Genomic DNA, 23,707 nt, shown 5'->3' with positions numbered 1-23,707 from the left:
TTTTTTAACAAAATTAAATTTCAAAACAAGAAATTTCAGCTTTTTTAAATGTGTGGGTTAAAACCCCTAATTTCTCAGAACAATTGGCAGTTTTGCTTTGCCACTGCTTGTTCTATGGGCAAACAGGAGGCTCTACACTCCAGAGCTGTCAAATAGTACCTATTCTAAAGAATAAAGCTTTCAAGTGCGTATGGCAGGGAAGAGACGGGAGGGGGAGGAGGGTGGAAGGAAGGGAGGGAGTAAGCACAATTTCATAAATTACCTGTAAAAAGGTATCCAAATGGGATGGGAGGAATGGATTTCCTTGCCCTCTTCGAAATTTAATATGGAATCCCAAATGAGTTAAATAGTCAGTTTCAGTTTTGAAGGCTTACATTTTGCTTTCATTATGGGAACAAAGGAAAAATTAGAAAGGGGACCACATCTATAAAACACAAATATGAGCAACCGATACAGACGGAAACCATTATGGATACTGTTTGGAATACTAGCTGTACTAATCACAAACATAGCAGCATACCCAAAATGCCAGGAAAATAAATTATTATATGCGAGTCAGACAGTTTTAGAGAATGTGACCACATCTCCCTACAGCCATCAAGTTTATATACATATATCTCTAGTGTATCATTTATACAAATTGGGCAGCATTCATCCCTGGCGTAACTCTCCTGATTCAATGGATTTACCGCAAGAAGGGACTTGGCCTAAGGTAATTTATCTGATTCAGTGCACAGTTCCACCAGTATTAAGTTGTGAATCAACTTTCATATTAGCAGCATCACTGTTTTTACTGCTGCTGTAGCCATTAAAAGGTTTTTCCTGTAGTTAGTATATATGCTCCAGCTCATTAACGTCTCCTAATACCAGAACTTTTGGCTCATTAGGCATGGCAATTCTAAGGAACATTGTCTCTGCTCATCTTCACAAAGCAGGATGCTCCTTGGTGGCCCAGCTGTAGCCCCACATGCTGCTGTAAGGTATCACCCTGGAAATAAAAATTCTATAGGATCTCATACACTTTACAGATAAAGTGAACAACAGAGCTGGTCAGGAATTTCCCATTGGAATGATTTTCCAATGGAAAATGTAGTTCCCACAAAAATCAAAAATTTCCATGGAACTCTGGTTTTATCAGGGAAACTGAAATTAAATATTTCATTTTGGGTCAGTTCAATCCAAATTGGAATATTTCATTCTTTTGAATTGACCCAAAAATGTTTAGTGTTGAACCAGTTCAACAAAACTTTACACTGCATTTTCTTATTGTGGCACATTGCCTTTTAAGAGTTGTAGTTCTGAGCCCCATTCTCTCCTGTGAGCCATTTCAGCCTCCCTGAAAAAACACTGAAATATTTTATTTTGATGGAAAATGCCTATACAAAATGTTCTCATGTTTCCAAGTTGAAGTTTTTCAGAATTTCTGTTCTGTAGAAAATTTTGAAATTTCAAATTTTTGTCCCGTTTCATGACAAAAACAAATACCAAAGTGCTGGAATTTCCTGTGGGATGGAAATTCATAAATTCATTCTGCTCTAGTGAATATACACTGATCACCACATCTGTGGTGGTTCGTTACAGGCTCAGGACTAAAACCTCTGATTCTGAATACACTAAGCTACTTGGCAGAAGGGCATCAGAATGCAAACCTGGATCAAGATTGGAATTAGTCAGCTTGACTCTATGTCTAAAAGAGCTGAACCAAAATCCTGGTTCTAAATATCCCCAAATATTCACTCATCTCCTCCTCGAGGATAGCCATTACTGAGGACTGGAAACAAAGCTGACTCTCAGTTGAAGAAGAGCCAATGTTTTGTTTACCTATTACAAAACCTATGATCTCAGATCAGTATTACACGCCAAGTGCCACGCTTATTAGGTATTGGCTCTGTATTTTGGTATATGATTCCCGGCCAACCTGTGTCTTTACTGCATAAGCAAGTATGAAGGATACTGTGAATTATGTAGATATATGGTGTTAATATTAATTAGACTGTGCTTGATTAGTAGCTGTGCTATCTAATTTTGTTCCAGTGTTCTAGCAAGGGATTATGCTGTTGGCAGGGCTGTAGTGCCGGCAGAAAACTGTACTATCCAAGCTATTTCCTGGCAGAGTGGCTGATTTGGCTGGACCGGCTCCTGATTCTTTGGAGAGTTCTGGTTTTTTAAAAACATTTTTAAATTTGTGTGTGAATGATGGAGCTCATGAAGGATGCTGGCTTGACAGTGCCGGAGACAGAAATCCTTTATCACCACATGGACACAGCTTAGACAATGGTAGTACAAATTTCCTCTTTCAGCCAAACCAATGTGCCTCCTACCCTGAAATGGAACCAGAAACTCTAGAGTAGAGAGTGCATGTCCTTCCTAGTCTTGTGATCTCTTCTGTGGACAGCCAATGAGAGTACTAATTGGTGCCAATTGTGGTGCATGTCTTTGTTTGAATATGTCCCGTGATATAGATTCTCAACCTGCAGCCCAAGTAACACACTGTGGGCTGCATATGCGGTGATATAGACATTTGCCCACGAGGAGATGAACAGAAACCCACACACATTTCATATAGGCCACTAAAAACCCATATCTGGTTGTAACAGCTTTCAATCAAAACTGACCCAGGATGGATTTGAACCAGCATTCTAAAAGTGAAAGGGTCAGTTCTGCTACTAGTTCCCTGGGCCATCTAGTCTCTCAGAGAGTTCTCTTTTTACACATTTTGTATGGATTCATTTACTTTAATTGTTTACGAATCAAGGCTCAGAAGCAATTGTACAGTCTCTATGACAACATCTCTTCCCTCCTCAATGACTAACTCTACTAGGTCAAATTTATCCCAGATGTAATCAACTGACAAACATCAGGTATAAATTTAACCACTCTGTTAAAGTTGTATCCACTATGGTTTTTGTCAAAAGCAAATATAAAATAAGTTCTAAAATTTAGATGCAAAGTTCAGCTACCAAAACAGTTATTTAAAAAAAAAAACAAATCACTAAATGAATTTTTAAAAAACGAATCATCCTAAATCCAATAAAAGCCACTTTTTACAGAGCACACTATATAGGCAGATAAAAATACTTATGGCACTGGTCACACTGTTTGATTCCAAGTATTTCTGACAGAGCTTAAAACTTGAGCTGGCATTTTTCCCCATCATTTTTAACAATGTTAAACTGTTTCAATACTGTACCTGAAAACTTGTAGTAATCTTGTCAAATAAATGTACTTCTGAGTTAACACTGTTCATATTTATGTATTTAATATAATAGCTTACTGCAAAGTGAACAAATCACTTTAACCTAGTGTGAATTTAGCTACATCTGCAGCACTTTACACTCAGCTAAACATCTGCAATGTCCTGTATTTTGGGGGGGCAGACAAACCTTATTTTCATGCAACTAAAATCAAAGAAAACCCAAATAAATTTTCAAATAGCTTGGTATAACAATCTCCTTGTGATTAAGAACCATAACTGCCTGAAATTATTGCGGAAGTGCTCTCCTTGCTAGAACAGTAGAGCCTTGCTAATTTACACACCCAAAAAACCCAGTGGTTTAACCCTGCCTCCAGATGGGGTGGATTCTCCATCACAAAGTCCTTAGATCAAGACTGTATATCTATTTACAACATATGCTCAGGGGTGAAAGTAAGCCAGTGCGGGCCAGTACAGTGTACCGGTAAAAAGTGGCCACCGGTACTGGCCCGTATGCAGCCGATGTTAAAGCGCTGCCACGGCAAAGGACCCTGCTTTAAGATCGTTGTCCCTTTTGCCTCCCCTCCCCCTACCGGGCCTCCGCCACCGGGGAGGAGGGGGGCAGAGCAGCTGCCCCAGGGCCAGCAATTTAAAAGCACCTGGGGCTCCAGCTGCCGCTGCAGCTACTGCGGGCAGTGGCCGGGACCCCAAGCCCTTTAAATCACCACTAGAGGCCCAAGCGGCACAAGCCAAGCAGTGCAAATGAGCTGGCTGGGGGATACTGACCCGCAGCCCTGCCCCTTCCGCCAAGGTCCTGCCTCCTCCGGGGGTCCAGAGCCAGCCCCATACTGGTAAGAGTTCAATGTTACTTTCACCCTTGCATATGCTGCAGCTCAAACAAAAGTCATGGGCTTGATGCTAAATTTATTGGGTGAGGTTCTAAGGACTGGGTTATGCAGGAGGTCAGACTAGATTATCATAATAGTTCCTTCTGGCCTTAAAATCTATGAAATCATCAGCAATTATTTAATAACAAAAAGAAAAGGAGGACTTGTGGCACCTTAGAGACTAACAAATTTATTTGAGCATAAGCTTTCGTGAGCTACAGCTCACTTCATTGGACGCATTTTTTTTTCCACTGAATGCATCTGATGAAGTGAGCTGTAGCTCACGAAAGCTTATGCTCAAATAAATTTGTTAGTCTCTAAGGTGCCACAAGTACTCCTTTTCTTTTTGCGAATACAGACTAACACAGCTGCTACCCTGAAACCTATTTAATAACAGTGCAGCAACACACAGGGAGGGCTCATATTACTTAGAAGGCTTTAAAAACACACTGTGGCACCTACTGTAATAAAGTATCATAAATAATTAAACTAGAAATAAGTTTGTCAAAATCAGGTGAACAAAATTACACTTTAAAAAGAAAAGGAGTACTTGTGGCACCCGATGCATCCGATGAAGTGAGCTGTAGCTCATGAAAGCTTATGCTCAAATAAATTGGTTAGTCTCTAAGGTGCCACAAGTCCTCCTTTTCTTTTTGCGAATACAGACTAACACGGCTGCTACTCTGAAATCTACCATACAGACTGTAACAAGAGTGATCAGGAAAGGTGAGCTATTACCAGCAGGAGAGCCGGGGGGTGAGGGTGGGGGAGGACCTTTTGTAGTGATAATCAAGGTGGACCATTTCCAGCAGTTGACAAGAACAGCAGGAGGGGAAATAAACAAGGGGAAATAGTTTTACTTTGTGTAATGACACATCCACTCCCAGTCTTTATTCAAGCCTAAGTTAATTGTATCCAGTTTGCAAATTAATTCCAATTCAGCAGTCTCTCCTTGGAGTCTGTTTTTGAAGTTTTGAAGAACGCTTAATAGAGATCTTCTAGGTGTTTGTAGATCTTGTAGGTGTTTGTCTCTGTTTGAGGGGCTGGAGCAAATGTAGTTGTATCGTAGAGCTTAGCTGTAGACAATGGATCGTGTAGTGTGGTCTGGATGAAAGCTGGAGGCATGTAGGTAAGTATAGCGGTCAGTAGGTTTCCAGTATAGGGTGGTGTTTATGTGACCATCGCTTATTAGCACCGTAGTGTCCAGGAAGTGAATTCTTGTGTGGACTGGTCCAGGCTGAGGCTGATGGTGGGATGGAAATTGTTGAAATCATGGTGGAATTTCTCAAGGGCTTCTTTTCCATGGGTCCAGATGATGAACATGTCATCAATGTAGCGCAAGTAGAGTAGGGGCATTAGGGGACGAGAGCAGAGGAAGCGTTGTTCTAAGTCAGCCATAAAAATGTTGGCATACTGTGGGGCCATGCGGGTACCCATAGCAATGCCACTGATTTGAAGGTATACATTGTCCCCAAATCTGAAACAGTTGTGGGTGAGGACAAAGTCACAAAGTTCAGCCACCAGGTTTGCCTTAACATTATCAGGGATACTGTTCCTGACGGCTTGTAGTCCATCTTACAACTACAATACCCACCTGCTGAAGTGAAGAAACAGACTGACAGAGCCAGAAGAATACCCAGAAGTCACCTACTACAGGACAGGCCCAACAAAGAAAATAACAGAACGCCACTAGCCATCACCTTCAGCCCCCAACTAAAACCTCTCCAACGCATCATCAAGGATCTACAACCTATCCTGAAGGACGGCCCATCACTCTCACAAATCTTGGCAGACAGGCCAGTCCTTGCCTACAGACAGCCCCCCAATCTGAAGCAAATACTCACCAGCAACCACACACAGCAGAACCACTAACCCAGGAACCCATCCTTGCAACAAAGCCCGTTGCCAACTGTGTCCACATATCTATTCCGGGGACACCATCGTAGGGCCTAATCACATCAGCCACACTATCAGAGGCTCGTTCACCTGCACATCTACCAATGTGATATATGCCATCATGTGCCAGCAATGCCCCTCTGCCATGTACATTAGCCAAACTGGACAGTCTCTACGTAAAAGAATAAATGGACACAAATCAGACGTCAAGAATTATAACATTCAAAAACCAGTTGGAGAACACTTCAATCTCTTTGGTCACTTGATTACAGACCTAAAAGTTGCAATTCTTCAACAAAAAAACTTCAAAAACAGTCTCCAATGAGAGACTGCTGAATTGGAATTAATTTGCAAACTGGATACAATTAACTTAGGCTTGAATAAAGACTGGGAGTGGATGGGTCATTACACAAAGTAAAACTATTTCCCCATGTTTATTCCCCCCCGCTGTTCCTCAGACGTTCTTGTCAACTGCTGGAAGTGGCCCACCTTGATTATCACTACAAAAGGTTTCCCACCCCCGCTCTCCTGCTGGTAATAGCTCACCTTACTTGATCACTCTTGTTACAGTCTGTATGGTAACACCCATTGTTTCACGTTCTCTGTGTATATAAAATCTCCCCACTGTATTTTCCACTGTATGCATCCGATGAAGTGAGCTGTAGCTCACGAAAGCGTATGCTCTAATAAATTTGTGAGTCTCTAAGGTGCCACAAGTACTCCTTTTCTTTTTACGGATACAGACTAACATGGCTGCTACTCTGAAATTACACTTTGTGATGCAGTTGCCATACTGGATCAGAACAGCTGCCAGTTCTGCCTCCAAGAACAGCCAGTATTAGCTGCATCAAGGTAATCTCTATAATGGAAAAACATGGATCAATGTGCCCACATTGAAATTCAGTAGTTAAAATAAACAAAGTTACCTTTTAAAGGTTTTAATGGTTTTCAGATTCATTGGAGTTTCTCTTCGTATTATATTTAGAGAAAGGTTAAATATATATCATTCATTAATTTATATACTTCTATCACAGCAGTTCTTAACCTGTGGCCTGTGTGTGGCCCAATTAGCACACAGCTGTGGCCCAGCTGTGTGCCCAGCTGTGTGCTAAAGGCCGCCCAGCGTGGCGGGGTCCAGGATAGGGGCTGCCGGGCTGCCCTGCCACACGGCCCGGCAGAGTCCAGGGTCTGGGGACTGAGCCGCCCAGCTGCCTTGCCCTGCCACCCAGCTGCTTCCAGGGTCAGGGCCACCCTGCCAGGTCCAGGCCATCCTGCCGCACGGTTGGGTACAGGGCTGCCAGGCCACCCTGCTGGGTCTGGGCTTGGGGCTGCGCTACCGCCCAGCGTGGCGGGGTCCAGGGTTGCCCTGCCGCACAGCCCCATGCCCAGGGGCTCTGGGCAGGGGCCAAGGCGCTGGGAATAGGGGTCTGTGGTTCTCAACCTGCGGCCCAGGTAACACATTGTGGACTGCATCTGCGGCCCAAAATGATATATAGGATTAGAAACACTGCTCTGTCATGTTCCCTCTTGTATAATTCCTCTCTCAACCGTCCCAATCCTTTCAATTTCTGCTCATATGGAAGTCACTCCATGGCTCTGATCATTTTAGCTGCCAAGTCTCTGAACCCTTTCAGTGTCTGTTATGTTTTTTATGAAACGAGGAGACCAAAACTAAACACAATATTCAAACTCAGGGCATTCCATCCATTTGTACAGTAGCACTATATCTGCAGTATTTCCTCACCCATTCTTTATACAGCAGCATTGTGTTTGATTTTTTTTCCCATTTATTTAACTGCTGCTGCACACTGAGCACATGTTGAGCAGTCCACTAAGACCCCCAGGTCGTTTCCTTGAGTGGTGACGGTTAATTTTAAACCCAGCAATCAGTATGAGCAGTACAAATCATTCCTTCCTAGGTGCATAACCTTGCATTTGTCAATAATGAATTTCATCTGCCATGATACTTCTCATTTGCCTATCTTTGTTAAGTGCCTCTAGTACAGCAGTTCTCAACTGGGGGTCCACAGCCCCCTGGGGTTCCACGAATCCTTTCAGGGGGGCCATGGACCCCATGGCTGAAATCCGGTGCGCCGAGCCCTAGCGCTGAAGCCAGCGCTTTCCCTGCCGCCCCAGCTAGTAGTGGCATGGGGCTGAAGCCGGGAACCCCAGTGCCCCCACTGCCATTGCTGAAGCTGGGAGCTGCATTGAGAGCCCCCCTGACCGCACACAGCCCCTACCTACCCCCTGCCCGTACCCTGAGCTACCCCCCTGCCCGCACACAGCTCCTACCTACCCCCTGCCTGCACACAGCCCCTAGCTACCCCCTCCCTGCACCCTGAGCCATTTTAAAACTTTTTGAATGGAGTCCCCCCTTTGAGTTATATTTTTTGGTTGCATCCCCCCACAGCCCAGACAGGCTGGGTGGCCTCCTAAGTGAGTCACGGGGTGGAAGTGGCGCTCCCTCCCTGAACCCACCTGCCAGCCACTGCTCCTTCCTCCCCCTCCCCCCCCAAAATAGAAGTAAAACTATGCCTATGCCCAAGGGTGCCCGCCCCCCCAGCCCAGAGCCCCACATTCCCCCTCCCCTTCCCCCATGGCCCTGGAGTTTTTATAGCATGTTGAGGGGGGACTCAGCAAGAGAAAGGTTGAGAACCCTGGTCTAGTGTTCCTCACAATCTTCTCTCATCTTGACTATCCTCAGCAATGCTGTGTCATCTTCAGATGTTGCCAGCTCACTGTTCACCCTCTTCTCTGGATTATTAATGAAAATATTAAACACATGCTAATCACGATACCAATATTTAAGGCACCTCACTGTTAACTTTTTTCATGCTGAAAACTGACCATCCATTTCTACCCTTTGTTTTCCATCTCTAATCCATGGCAAATCTTTATCTCCCACCTCCATCACTATATGGTTTTCTTAATAACCTCTTGTCAGAGACTTGTCAAAGGCTTCTTGAACACCCAAATGAGTTACACCTATTAGTTCTCTTTAATCCACCACTTTGCTGAAACACCCAAAAGGACTCTCGTAGACTGGAGAGGCATGATTTTCCTTTACAGAAACCATGGTGGTTTGCGCCTTTCATGCCACGTTCATCTGGGTATTTTTAAAAACTCTGTCAACTAGTTTATCTGGAACTAAAGTCAGGCTCACTGCTCTATTTTGCTCACTGCTCTGCATCTTTTTAAAAAGAGCTAAACCCTGTGGACTGACAGGTTTTCCTGGGTGCAAATGCAGGGATAGGGTATAGGTTTGTTGGAGGCTAAGAAAACCAGGTGAAGGAGTTGTGAGCATGACCCTAAGAGGAAACAAAGGAACTTGGCTTCTTAGGTTCAGAGCTTGCTAGAGTGGCAGACTTGGGGATTATTGAGCAAACACCTGCCTGCTGCTATTTGTTTTTACTGTGTTCAGGAAAGCATAACTTTGTGTCAATTTTTTTTTTTTTTTTTTTGTAAATACACAGGATTACACCAAGAATATTCCTGACTCATATCATCGATTTTTCATCCTCACAGGAACTGCCCGACAAGACCCCAAATACTGGCTAACTGGCAAAGAGGCAACAAATACTACATTTGCGACCCTCCAGTCTTAAGATATGGCATTATTTTGTTGATAGCTAAGCCCCTTAATTCTCGAATTCCTTCACAACTCTTGGATGTAGGCATGTTGCTCATTATCAATTTGTTCCAGCATCTCTTCTTTAGACACATCAACCTCAGACAGTTTCATTTTTATTGCCTGAAAGAAGCTGGTCTGATTTAAGGACCACCACAGCCTGGTCTGTGGAGAAGGATGATGCAAAGAAACGTGTAGCTTCTCTGCAATGTCCTTATCATCCTTAATTGCTCCTTTTATTGCCTGGAAGTCCCGCCGATCGATCAATCAGCTCTCGCAGGCTTTCTATTTCTGGTATACTTAAAGAATTTCTTGCTGTCTGTTATGTTATGTCCTTGGCTAATTACTCTTCATCATCCCTCTTGGCCTTCCCAATTTCTACATTATATTTTTTACCTGCCATAGTTTATGTTCCTTTCTATTGGCTTTACTTTGGCCTTTTAAACACACTATTATCAGTATTAATGATTTGTATTGTACCAACCCTAGGAGTCCCAGTCACAGACCAGGATCCACTGTGCTAGGCACTGTACACATACAGAACAAAAAGATAAGCTGTTTGTGGCAGGGACTATCTGTTTCTTGCATTCCTGCTTCATTTTTGTTTAGGGTACATGCAAGCATCTGTGACTCAGAACAGAAGGGAAGGGCAGTTTCTCCTTTGTTAATGGCCCAACCCTGCCAGCCCTGTGTGCTTGTGGACTCCCGCTGAGTTCTTGAAGGATGAAGCCTTAAAGGTCTGCCATTCCTGTAAGTTCTGCCAGGGAGGAGGCAGCAGTCAGAATGAACCGGAAATGGTCCTAAAGTGCCAAATTATTCTAAACCCAAGAGGAAGATGATGCATGGCAAGAAGAGTTTTCCAGAATGAGGACTGCAAGATCAGACCCGTCATAGCCAAGAATCATGTCAGATGTATACTTTTTGAGAAATCCAACCAGTTCTTTTGCAGTTGTTTTCCACCAAGGATGAAATCTTGGCCCCACTGAAGCCGGAGGCTGTTTTGCAATTAGCCAGGCCCCAGATTTTCACCCCATCAGTTTACACACACACACAAACACCATGCTGTCACACTTTTAACATTAGTGTCAGCTTTGTTTGTTTTAAAGTACTTTAAGCCTGACAAAAAACTGCTTATTTTTTATACCTTATTCACAGCTCCAGTGGTGGATAACCCCATCGAAAGTGACAAATATTCTCATTTCTATTTCAGAATCACTGGGGAACTAAATATCCTTCTACCATTACCTTTTTTATAAACATGTTAGGTCTGAAAAGCAAATAATTAATATCTGAGTGCATTAAACAGATAAAAAGCAGCTTAAGATCCTAGAAGGCAATTTGTATCACATGCAAGCTGGGGTCTTCATTCACGGACTACCCTGACAGACATTTTTGTGCATAGGGCCCCTAACCCTTTGTGAATCATACTAGCCAATGAACCGGATTTTAATCTCCTTTACACCAGTGTAAACCATGAAGGCCATGGAAATACACTGGCATAGTATCTATATATCTATTTGTATGGGTATAAGAGTCTTTGTCAGTAGTCAAAACATGGATTTACAGTTCCAGTGGAATTCTTAGCAGCACTTAAAAGATTTTTAACTCCCAGTCTTTTGTCCCATTGTGTTAAGCACTGATCAAATGTCAGAATGTGACACTCTATGAACGCACAACACATCTGGCGCTTGACAGGCACCAGTACTGCAATATGATAATTCCACTGTGTCTGTTAATCATCTCTATTTTTTATGGACTTGATTTATTTACCAGCATGTGATCAATCACCACCTTTTTCAGCAAGATAATTCTCTGCCCTCCATGTAAACTGACAAAGGAAATCCACACTAAATTAAAATTTATGCGCCAGCTTCTGCCCTTGTGTTTGATGACTTCTTATATACAACTGATTTTAAAATGGATATTTATTTTCTAGTTCCATTATCAATTAAGTATTTTCAAAAAAACAAATCTGGCTCCTTGGAACTGACATAAGGATATATGTTTAAAAATAGTCACTACACATATATAATTAAATGAAGAGGAGTACAATGTGAGAGTCCATATTGGTACGCAGATCAAGTCCCTCTCCTATGTAAAATGAATGAGATACTTCTGTTTACATCTTCTCACATACTCTGCTTAGGAATTACAGCTGCAAGAAGCCAGTCAGGTCTCATGGTTTGTGAACGTGACCTGCAGCGACAATGTAAACTACCTTGATAATTTCATTTTATTACAGAAAATCCAAGCTCTGAAATTAACGCGGTGGATGGACAAGGAAAGGGAGATCAACTGCCAACCGTTAAAAATTCTGAAGATAAACAGAAAATTCTTTTCTTTTTTCCGGTGGGGGGAGGGATAGAGAAAACCTAGAACAATTTTCTAACAGCGTAATTAGATCACAGGAAAAGAGCCATCAGGATCAGATGCTGCACTGGCAGAAATACTAAATAAGTGGGAAGAGAAGGAAGGAGGGTCATCACTTACAGACACAGGGGCCTATTCTCTTCTGCATACAGGTTTGCAACTCCCCTTTAATGTCAAAGATAGCTATACATACATGGTAAGAAGAACAGATGCCTGTCTGAGATAACAGTGCTGTTTTCACAGTCCCCGTTGGTCAAGGATTATGTATGGTTTTTACTTATTAGAACTTTTCAACTTTATCATACAAAATACAGTTTCCACTCCTCAGGCTGAGACATCCAAACTTGGTGACTCCAAAGGCTACTCAGGCAATCTGCCAGGAACCTGACAAATCAGGGCCCAACCTGGCAGCACCTCCATACACAGTACAGCCAAGGATATCTATTCAAGTTTGGTGCACTGGAAATCTAGGCTTCAATAAACGCAACTTTTTCAAATAAAAAAAATAAATGCACAGGGAACCTGATACATGTTCCTATTTGCATGTTCTATGGTGGATTAACAGAGATTACTTGGTTGTGCTCACCAGCAACAGATGTTCACAAACCCTCCTGTCATGGCTGCCTGTGGAAGCACACTTCGAAGTCTGTGGGCACATATAATTCAGTGGCTGTCCAAGTCTAATGGGAAAGAGTAAAATAAAATAGAACCCATTTTCACAAAGAAGGACAGAAGCATTTTTGCAGCCCTAACACAGTATCCATGTGCATTCCAAAAAGATCTGCACTTATAGGGCCAGATCCTCAGCTGGTGTGAATTGGAGTAACTCCACTTACTTAAGTGGAGCTACAAAGATATATGCCAGTTGAGAATCTGGTTCATTGCGTGGCTGTTTACACTACAGGTCGTTATATGGTATGTATACCTATGGCAACCCCTAAATTGCATCAGTGCTGCTACACTAATAGATCTAAAAAAAGACCTCAATAGTTTTCTTTCTTCCTACTCTATTTCTCCTACTCATCCCTTCCCTCTCTCTTGCATTCCACTTCTGAGTGCACACCTCATAGATAGGTAGTATGTCCCGCACAAAAAATCCAAAACACTCTCAAAGACAAATCCTGGGCCGACTGAAGTGAGAGACAAAACAATCATCAACTCCAATTCCACTAAAAATTTGCCTTCCATCCTTTGCAGCACCTCCATCCAATGAGTGCCACTAAACAAGAGAAATTACAGACACATCTGAAAGCATGTCTTTGTTCCCTTCCTACCCTCAAAAAATATGGTAACATTTCTCTTGGTGTAATTATTTTTGCTGCTGTGTGGATAATTTTTAATAGCAAAACCGATTCATTTCAAACCTAGGTAGGATGACACTCATTTAACTGACTGACTGCTTGACACAGGTTTTTAGCTGTGCTGCGCATTACAAATTGTTCTAAATGGTTATAGCACTGGTCCTGATTATGCACACACGGCACCTAAAACTTTGCCAAGATCATCTAATAGGCACGTCATAACCAGCCTTAAAATATTCAGAAACACCTTTTCCCACCAAAAAGGAAAAATCACTAAAACATTTAAACAAAACACTGAGCACTGCATCCTTTATTAATGCTAACAGATTGCCTTAAAAAAAAACAGATGTCCTCTTCTCACGGTTCTAGCAGGTTTTCTCTTCAATACACAGGGAGAGGGAATGAAAACAAATTCCATGACCAAGTCATCATTCCTTTTTCAAGAGCAAACAGCATTCCAAATAGGACTATTCCATCCACAGAAGGCAGTGGGAGTTAAACATATTTCTTTTTAAAAGGGCAACGAGGGACTATTTAAAAATGAGATTTTTCAAAAACATTCTTTTACATATTATTTTTAATGTATTTTCAAACAGACATCAAATATATCTACTTTGTGTCTCCTGGCAGTTCAAGAATGCCAACTCACCCTGTCCTTAGGGTGCCAGAGCCAATCTGTTGCCAAGAGACACAAAACTGATATCAGGGATATATGAAGCAGTCTTTGGAAATGTACAAAATAGCGAATGACCTCATGTGCAGGGTTTGACTTAGTAAGATGTTGAGGGAGAAAAATTAACCTTTCGTTGTAAGGTTTTCAGTTTAGCATTTGTATCCTTTCGAGGAAGGAGCAGCCTTTCTAAGATAGAAATGTCTGGTATTTAATATGGTATTTCAGGAAAATATACTGCCTTTTTTGAATGTTTACTTTTGTTTGGAGAAACAATACCACTCTGTGATTGAATCATCACGTATCAGCATGCCAGGAAATCCATAAAGGTTGTGTGGTTTGTGACAGTCACAGAAAAAGGTCATGAATTTTCAAAGCAGGTGTCTTAACAGGATATTCAATTGTCACATCTGGATGTCCAAAGTGATGCTCAGATATGTAAATGTTCATCTGACAAGACAAGGACTGACTTTAAGCCTCCAAATTTGGACATCATAAAGGCACCCACCATTTAAAAATTGATCCCTAAGAGTTCTTTCAAATAGGAGATTTTAATATTTGGAGACTGGAGATGTAACCTATGAAGAGTGTTACAGGTGCTCCTCTATGCACTGGCCTTTGAGCTCAAGTTAGAGAAGCTCATCTTTTTAGCTCTGCAGGTTCCCAGTTCAATCCCTGGTGAGCTGGCCAAGATGGCAGCCCTCACACAGGCGTGGCCTGAATTTTAAGCCAGATAGAGACAGCTACAAAACAAGCTTCCAAGTATCATCCTAAAAACTCTCCACTCTGATTTTAAAACTTTAGAAGACATTCTGATTTGCCACCTCAGGCCCACAATCCATCCTACCACACTGAGGCATGACTCTTCTCATAGCTCTCCTGAATTCTATGACCTCCAAGCCGTTATTTCTGATTTTATATGAATGTCCACAAACTTTGACATCTGGGATTTTTGTGGGAAAGTGGTTCTAGTGACAAAACACATCATGTAGAGATAGAACATTAAATCCCATGCTGTGTGGCAGATCAGCCACAAATGGCCCAATGACCCAAAGACTCAGGCCAGAGGACACCCAGAAAAAAGTTCAATTCCCTTTAGAAGGCTTCTTCATACCAGTGTTAATTTTGTTGGTATAACATGATGAACAGAGGTGGGTTTACAAAGGTAGTTTTGTTCCAACAACACAAGTAAGCACTTTAGGTCATTTTACTACAAATCCCATGTCGTTAAACCCTTCATCGTAGAGTTGGTAAAAAAAAAAAAATCACAAAAAATGTTCACAAAAAATGTGTCCCTTTCTTTTGTTGGAAAATTTCAAAGTTCCAAATCTTTTCATCAGTGCAACTTCAGCTTCCCCTCTCCTCCAAAATTAAGTTTAAGCTCTTCCTCCTCAACTTCCAGGTTAGATGTAACTCTACCCCACCCACACACATCTGCTTTTATATGTCCATGTATTTTGCCACTGTCACCATGAGTCACCTGTGGGTTTTTTTTAAAACTACTGAAGCAAAATTAAAAGGAGGACTTGTGGCACCTTAGAGACTAACCAATTTATTTGAGCATGAGCTTTCGTGAGCTACAGCTCACTTCATCGGATGCGGCTCAAATAAATTGGTTAGTCTCTAAGGTGCCACAAGTCCTCCTTTTCATTTTGCGAATACAGACTAACACGGCTGTTACTCTGAAACCTGAAGCAAAACTGAAGTCAGACAGGATTCCTCCAGAGTAAGGCGTGCTAAACTGAGCACAATTGCTTTCTGCTAGGTTCTCGGTCTTTTTAGCGTGCTTCACTGACAAATGGCAGTTGGAAATGAATCACAAAGGTTATTTTCCAGTCTGTGACACTAATTTCTAAACTTTTAAAATTAAAATAGAGTTTAGCTTGTCAAAACTAAAATGATAAAGTGAAGTAAACTAATTAAATACCAACACAGTATCATCCAGCAAATTTCAATCTGAAAATACAAAAGAAACATGGAATACATGGAATTGCAATGATTTAATGTAAAGTTGCAGTTTCTATTAAAAAAAATCAAATCACTTCAGTACCACCTAAATAATCATATTTCAGGTAGCCAATGGTGAATTGCTATTGCCTTCAGCTAGACGTGAAAGGCAATATCTCTCATAAAATAATTACTGTTGCCAGGTGTTCTTTATATATGGCAAATGAACAATAGACCTCAATTGTTGACAGGAAAGAAAAAAATCCTGACTGATTGCAAAAAATCAAAACAAACCAACAGGCCAGTTTATATAAATTGCTTGTTCTCCTGCACAGTGTATAAAAGATCTTGCTACTACAGGGGAATGTATGTTCTTGTGTGTGTCTTACGAAGCCTAGAATTCTAAGAGAGGAAAGAAAACTGACATTGCACCAGCATCTAAACTGAGAACAGACAGAGGGAAAGAAGAAAGGGGTTAATAAAATTCAAACCAGAAAACAGGAAATGAGATTAAGAGAGACATTTTGGCCATGAGGCCTTCTTTCGGCTGAAGAAGGCCTCAAAGCCAAAGTGTCTCCTCTAATCCTATTTTCTATTTCTAGAGTGCATTTTAATAACCCCTTTGTATATGGTACAATGATTTCAGCAAGTCCTATTTTAAGCAGATTTTCCACACTAGAAAAATAGGTTAAAATAATTGTACCATACACCTTGTGCACGTGACACTTTTTTAATCCAATGTCAAATACCAAAACCATACAATACAACACAATGTCCATTTATAAAGCCCCTTTCATAACAAACAACCCGGGGCACTGTACAAGAAAAGGATAATACACATAGCTCACTTCAACCAACTAAAAGGCTTGAGAACACAGAAATGTCTTTTGACTGCTTTTAAACCTGGATGTGGAATTTGCTGATCTAATGTCATTGGCCAGAGAATTCCTTTGCCCTGGGGCAAAACCGTCAACGGCTCTGGCACCTGCCATTTCCAATCAGTATTTGGAAATGATTAATACAAACTAGTACCCAAAAGCACATGGTGCAATATGGAATGTGAGGAGACAAAAGTGCAAGTAGGCAGCACTGAGGCCATAAGAAAGCATCCACTCAAAACTAATTTGCAACTTTCTGAGGACACCTGTGGAATAACTAAGTAACTGGAGAAACCGGTTAGCTATACTTTGCATAGTCAATTCATCTCATCAGAAGAACTTGAGGCCAGTTGATGTTTCCCTAAAGCTCGCACAGAGGGCCTATTGACAAGGATTGCAATAATCTGTCTGACAGGTGATTACATCCTGCACATGCAGAGGTGTCAGGAGAAGAAAGATGATATTTTGATGTACAATATTTCTCAGACAGTTAGAAGGAAAGTCTTTACTCTCTGATAACAATGTGGTTAGAGGATAGGGGTAATCCTTAAATCACCCAGATTCCAAATATTAAGGTTCAGAGCTAATGTGTTGCAATTAAATATTAACAAAATTGAGAGAGACAGACAGTACTCTGTACTTTTGGGCTAAGGAGAAGAGCATTCATCCAATGTGAAGGAAGCCTATTTCAGACTTTACATGTCCAAGTGTCCATGTCACAAACAATGGAGCAACACAAAGATTTCCTCCAGACAAGGGGAGGGAGTACTTTCCCTTATCCTTGGCAAGGCAACAAAGAGGTTCTCAACACAACATGTATCAGGACCATGTAGTTCATCAATTCCTCTTTCAAGCTATGTTATGTTACATTTATCTACAACCAGTAGATTTCAGATTGGGTTATTTTCTGTAGTTCTTTACTTGTAGGTTTGAAAATTCTCATGTAGCCAAATAACTGCTTCACTTGAATATAAATTGTGAAAAGTATGTACAAAAACCCATTTTCAAGAAACGTGCATTAATAATCAAAGCCATTACATGATTTTGTTTCTGTAACACTTGTCCTCCATCTTCCTAATGTTTGCTAACTTTCTTTGTCATGTCAGGTCTTACTTAGCATGCAAGTTCTCCAAGTCCATGCCATTGTCTTCCACATGTATGTACAGAACCACAAGTATTTATGGCAACGTATAAACAATGGCAACAATTTTCAAGCTTGGGTAGCATAAAGTTGGGAAGGTGAGTAAAAGCAGCCTGATTTTCAGAGGAACCAAGTACCTGCAGCTCCCACTAATTTACACTGGAGTTGCAGGTGCTCGATACCCCAGAAAAATCAGGCCACTTTTATTTTGGTTCCTACATACAGAATGAGGCTCCTAATTTTAAGCACCCATGTTTGAAAACTTTTCACAGTAACAACAGCGGACACAAACAAATCTCTTATAAAACAAAGAGTAAGTCCATTAATAAGGAAGAGAGGAAACGAAAGAAGCAAGTCATTCTTTGGGCTCTAGACTAGAACAAGTTGCCATGGACGCCCACCTCATCTATTTCCATATTCGCAGAGAGACAATCAACTATATGTTGACTAACTACCTATTAAAAAATACTGGGGTGAGCACAGTGTACCAGGCTTCTCCAGCCACAGACATTGCATTAGAAAAATGGGATCTAGACAGGCCTGCATTATTTATTCTCTGTGGAATTCATCAATGAGTTAATTGGATTTTTTAGTGAACAATGAGGGGTCGAAAGAGGATTTTATAGTGGAGTTAAACTAGAACTAATACCAGGCAATGACTCATTGTAAAGATAGACAGTTACTGAGTCAGTAAAGACAAGTAGAGAACATATCAGAGGGGAATCAAAAATGGCAAATGAAAAAGTGGAGATACAGAATCACCAATGAAGACGTCAAAATGACACAGGTGGACCAAGTGGAATAAGTAATAAAACTCAATCAGAACCATGGCAGAACAAGACGCTGCAGGCTAGAAGCTTTAATTCAAAGAAAGTGTAAAATCAACTATTTGCCTTTCACTATGAAATATGGTGATTTCCAGAGAACAGGGAAACCCTTTCAACGAGCAAAACTTTTCCGATTTTAATTTTAAAAGTCCTCACAACTAGAATGAGGTTGGCACATGTATAAATAAAAGTTCAGAGGGTCCTTTCAGGAACTTTCCTGTTGAGTTAGATGTGTCTAATTCACAAGAAGAACTAGGAACTAAAAAGAGGATTAGTGGAAAAACACAACGGCAGGGGAACGACCAAAACAATGAGGCCCTTGTGATAGGGTCTATCAGGTCTTCTCTGTCTCCTGCTGAAGGTGTTGGTGCCCTGACACCCTGCTCAAGTTATACTACCAACAAGAGTTAGTCCTCCAGACACTCAGAAGGGCCAGGAGGAGACACTGACCAACAGAGAGACAGCAGGCCAGTTAAGAAGGCTTGCCTGCTTCTGCTCTGGGGCAGAGCTGGGTGATGCTGGGTTGCAGGAGCTGCCCCTCAATGTTAGCCGAGACCCAGGTCAGGAGCCTCCTTTCACACACTGCAACTAAGTGCTTGCTTTTGAGGATTTCCTTGTTTCTTTAAAAGTGCTGTGATGGGACGGCTGCCCCACACTGGCAGAAAAGGGGTTAAAAGCAGCCCTAGAGAGGCAGAGCCAGAAGCAGCCAATTACAAATGGGACAAGAGGAGCAGCCAATCATGGCCCGGCAGGCTCATATAAGGGCTGCAGGGCAGAGCAGAGGGCAATAGCTGACTGGAGCTTGAGGGAGAAGAACAGACTCCTAGCACGAGGAAGGAGCACCAGCACCTGGGACACAGCAGTATTGCAAGTAAGGACCGGGAGAGCTAGAGAGAGCTCCTGGCTGGCCACTAGGGCCTGAGGTAAGGGCAGAAGGAAGTGCTGGAGCTGGGAAGTGGCCCTGGGACAATGGGCTGCAGTTGCCCAGGAAGAAGTGACTGGACAGAGATCTCAGATCCCCCGGAAGGGGGAACACAGACTGTGGCACAGACCTGGAATGAAAGTTACAGTGGCGAGGCACCACCAGAGGGGGGCGCCCTGGCGAGTAAAGCTAATTCCCATGACAGCTGGCAGGAGGCATCAGAATGGTGAACCCCATCACAAGTGCAAACAGCCAAATTCTGAGTTTGTTATTTTTATATAAATGTTGAGATGCTAATGCCAATATTATAGAGCTGGCAGCCACAACTTATGGACTAAAATTGTACTTCGCTGCAGTGCAATGCTTGGCCCATTGTGACAGCCCCAATTTAGCAAGATATTAAGTACACACTTTACTTTCAGCATATGAGTAGTCCTCAATCAATGGGATTGATCACATGTTTAAAGTCAGGAACATGCATAAGTATGTTGCTGAACTGGGGAAGCAAATGATTAATTAGATTCTGGTGGTCATGCCTCAAGGGGCAAGAGACAAGCGTAGAAGCCAAGCCTAAGTTTGGAGCAATTATGATGCGATCAAACTAAATAGGCTGTATTACTCAAAATCTTGCTTTTAATTAAGTAACTTGGAAGAAATGACCATATTGTAAACGGTCTACCTTAGATTTACATGCCTCTCCAGGTATAGTTGGCTTGATACTGCCCTTGTGACACCGTGGTATTTGAATTAACAGAAAGGACATGAAGAACAGGCTTCATCGGGATAAAGAGAACAGATGATATCAGCTCTTTTTAATAGGTCCTTCTGGAGTCTACAGAAGAGAGTGAATGTTCATTCAACACACCTTTCGGAAGAAGAATAAAAGCAGAACTGAAACATCAAAACAGCATAATCTATTATACTGAAAAATGCATGTATGTGAACACCTAGTATATTGCTCTGGCACCTGAAATAGCAAACTGGATACAGAACGGTACGTTCTAAAGCAGATGTCCTCTAAATCTGTCCTTCACACTCTTTCATTATACCAGCAGACCAAGAATAGAAATTCTTCTGTATCAGCCACTAAAACTGAATGGAGAGCTAAATAACTTTACACTAGAATAAAAATGGAAACAAAATAATGAAAGTTCAACAATTACTTCAAGATGTGAATACAATACTTCAAGATGTGAGTGATAAAGATGCCTAAACCACAACATTTGGACCTAGACCCGATCTTCACCAAGATTCAGGGTTTATTCAGATACAGCGCCAGACCATTCTGTGGTCAATAATGGAATGAACAAGATCCAACAACAGTCAAAACAACATTTAGTACACTAGCAGAGCACTGCCATCAAAATATGGCAGCAGCAAAAAATAAAAATGCAGAAAAATCCCTGGGTAAATGCAGCCAACAGCAGAAAGCATATTAACTATAGAACTGCCACCAGGTGAAGGGAACAGCAGCCAAAGCATCAAGGATGACAACCAGAAGTTACACGTAGTAGGTAACTTTCACAGTCCTTACTAAGAGTCAGTTTCTCAGTAGATGTAAATCAAGCAGATTTACACCAGCTGAGGATCTAGCCTTTATTGTATTCAATGGGAATTTTACCTGAGTATATACAGTGCAGGATCAGGCCCAGTGGACCCCAAAAAGGAGAAATGGCAGAATATCACAACTGAAACTAACCAATGCAGATAATACAAAATTACTCAAGAAAGCTAAATCCAAAGTTAACCGCAAAGAGTTCACTAAACTGGGTGAAACAACATGGCAGATGAAATTCAATGGTGATAACTGCAAAGTAATGTACATTGGAAAAAATAAACCCACAAAATAATGGGGTCTAAATTAGCTGTTACCACTCACCAAAAAAAAATAAAAAATCTTGGCTTCATCGTGGATTGTTCTCTGAAAACTGCTCAATGTGCAGCAGCAGTCAAAAAAGCAAACAGAATGTTAGGAACCATTAGGAAAGGGAGAGATAAGCAGACAGAAAATATCATAATGCCACTATATAAATCCATGATATGCCCACGCATTGAATACTGCATGCAATCCTGGTGACCCCATCCCAAAAAAGATATATTACAATTGGAAAAGGTGCAGAGAAAGGAAATAAAAATGATTAGGGTATGGAACAGCTTCCATATGAGGAGAGAGAAAAAACAGACTGGGACTGTCAATCTTAGAAAAGAGATAACTAAGGGGGAATATTATAGAGGTCTATAAAATCATGAATGATGTGAAGAAAGTTAACAGGGAAGCGTTATTTATTGCTTCACATAACACAAGAACTAGAGGTCACCCAATGAAAATAATAGGCAACAGATTTAAAAACAAACAAAAAGAAGCACTTTTTCATACAATGCAGTCAACCTGTGGAACTCATTGCCAGGGGATGTTGCGAAGGACAGAAGTATAACTGGGTTCAAAAGAGAATTAGATAAGTTCATGGAGGACAAGTCCATCTATGGCTATTAGTCAAGATGGTCAGGAATGCAACCCCATGTTCTGGGTGCCTCTAATCAGCTGACTACAAGAAACTGGGACTGGATGACAGGGGATTGATCACTTGAAAATGCCCTGTTCTGTTCATTCCCTTTGAAGCATCTGGCACTGGCCATTGTCAGAGACAGCATACTTGGCTAGATGGACCATTGGTCTGACCCAGTATGACCATTCTTATGTTCTTCTTAACAGTGAACCAACAAAAAGCACTTATCCAGAGTATGATAATAGAAATGGAAATACATGAAAAAAGTCAGTAGTGTGAAACAAGAAGGGAAGTGAAGGTGGGCCACAAGGATAAAATTGTTTAAAATTATTTTAAAAAATCTAATAGTAAAATGAAAAACAAAAAGTGAAATTACCAAAACTCCCCTCTAACTAAAAAAGGCAAATGTCAAATTGAAAATCAAGTAAAGAAAAATTAAGATGAAATTAAAATGATAAATCACCAGATTGTAAGCTTTTTAGGGCAGGGACTGTCTTTTTATTCTGTTTGTACAGCATCTAGTACATTGGGGTCCTTGTTCTGACTGGGGCTCCCAGGAACTAAGGCAATACTGTACAAATAAATAACACCACCACCAATAAAAGATTAACTCAAAGTATGGGAGCACTGTTCAGAGATTGCTAACCACCCAGCAATTCACAATGCTACAACATGAGCTGCATATTCAATATAAACTAATTCAGTAAGACCTTGCTAACCATGGGGTAGTCTCAGCTGGTTCAAATGGTCATAGCTCCAGTAAAGTCAATAGAAACAAGACAATATATTAACAGATGAGAATCTGCTCCCCATGCTCTCAGAAATATACTGAATAGAAGATTTCATTGGGTGGGACTATAACATTAATTTGTAAATAAATTATGGGAGAAAATATCAAAAGGCTTAAAAATCATTTATTGAACTAAAAAAAAAAAAAACCCCAATCCCACAACTTTTATTATGACAGCAGATTAAGTACAACTGAAATTTCTACAAGGCTGAATTCTACAGAAGCCAATGTTCACAACCAGTGACATAATAAGAAATAAAAATAAAAAAGCAGGTAAGAAATACAAAAATCTATGTAGCATGAAATATCTCCAAGAGACTTGTTTAGTGAAATTAACTAGTAGTTTAATAGAAAAAAAGCCTGATATATGAGAGTACTCCAATTTCTTCACAGAAATTAACATTTCAATCCTGTTTTTATCTAGAAGTCATTAAACTGTGCAACATGAATTATTGGAACTGTAGCAGAGAATTAACTCTATTCATCAAGTAAGTCCAAACAGTTTAGAGTGCATCTGTAATGAAAAAATAGCTCCACATTTCTATCTCTTCTCATTAAAGTAAACCAGTTTTCCCCCTCTCAGTATATAAAACTGTCTTCTCTTCACATAATTTATATTACCATAAGCCAGCTCACATTCTAAACTATTACATGCCTCCAATTAATTTTTGCAGCTTTTGCCTGAAAATTTAATGAGATAGTAGCGTATGAACCTGCTGACTCCAGATTACGTGTGTGCTTCCAATATTA

The 23,707-nt window shown here is 41.0% G+C and overlaps 1 protein-coding gene across 21 annotated transcripts in view; it reads right to left on the bottom strand.

Annotated features, from left to right (window-relative positions):
* Positions 1–23,707, bottom strand: part of CTBP2 (C-terminal binding protein 2) — a 427,187-nt gene that overhangs the window by 138,118 nt on the left and 265,362 nt on the right. The window contains exon 1 of one of the 21 annotated variants that reach the window (XM_043552059.1): positions 12,561–12,649. The exons of the other annotated variants lie outside the window; for them this stretch is intronic. The gene's annotated coding sequence lies outside the window, so the exon portion shown is untranslated. Of the gene's footprint in view, positions 1–12,560; positions 12,650–23,707 lie in introns of those variants that run through there. 21 annotated transcript variants of the gene reach the window in all.

Source organism: Chelonia mydas, chromosome 7, assembly GCF_015237465.2.
Source record: "Chelonia mydas isolate rCheMyd1 chromosome 7, rCheMyd1.pri.v2, whole genome shotgun sequence".
Lineage (NCBI taxonomy): Eukaryota > Metazoa > Chordata > Testudines > Cheloniidae > Chelonia > Chelonia mydas.
Note: the sequence above shows the minus strand (reverse complement) of the source record. Positions and strands in the feature narration are given on the sequence as shown.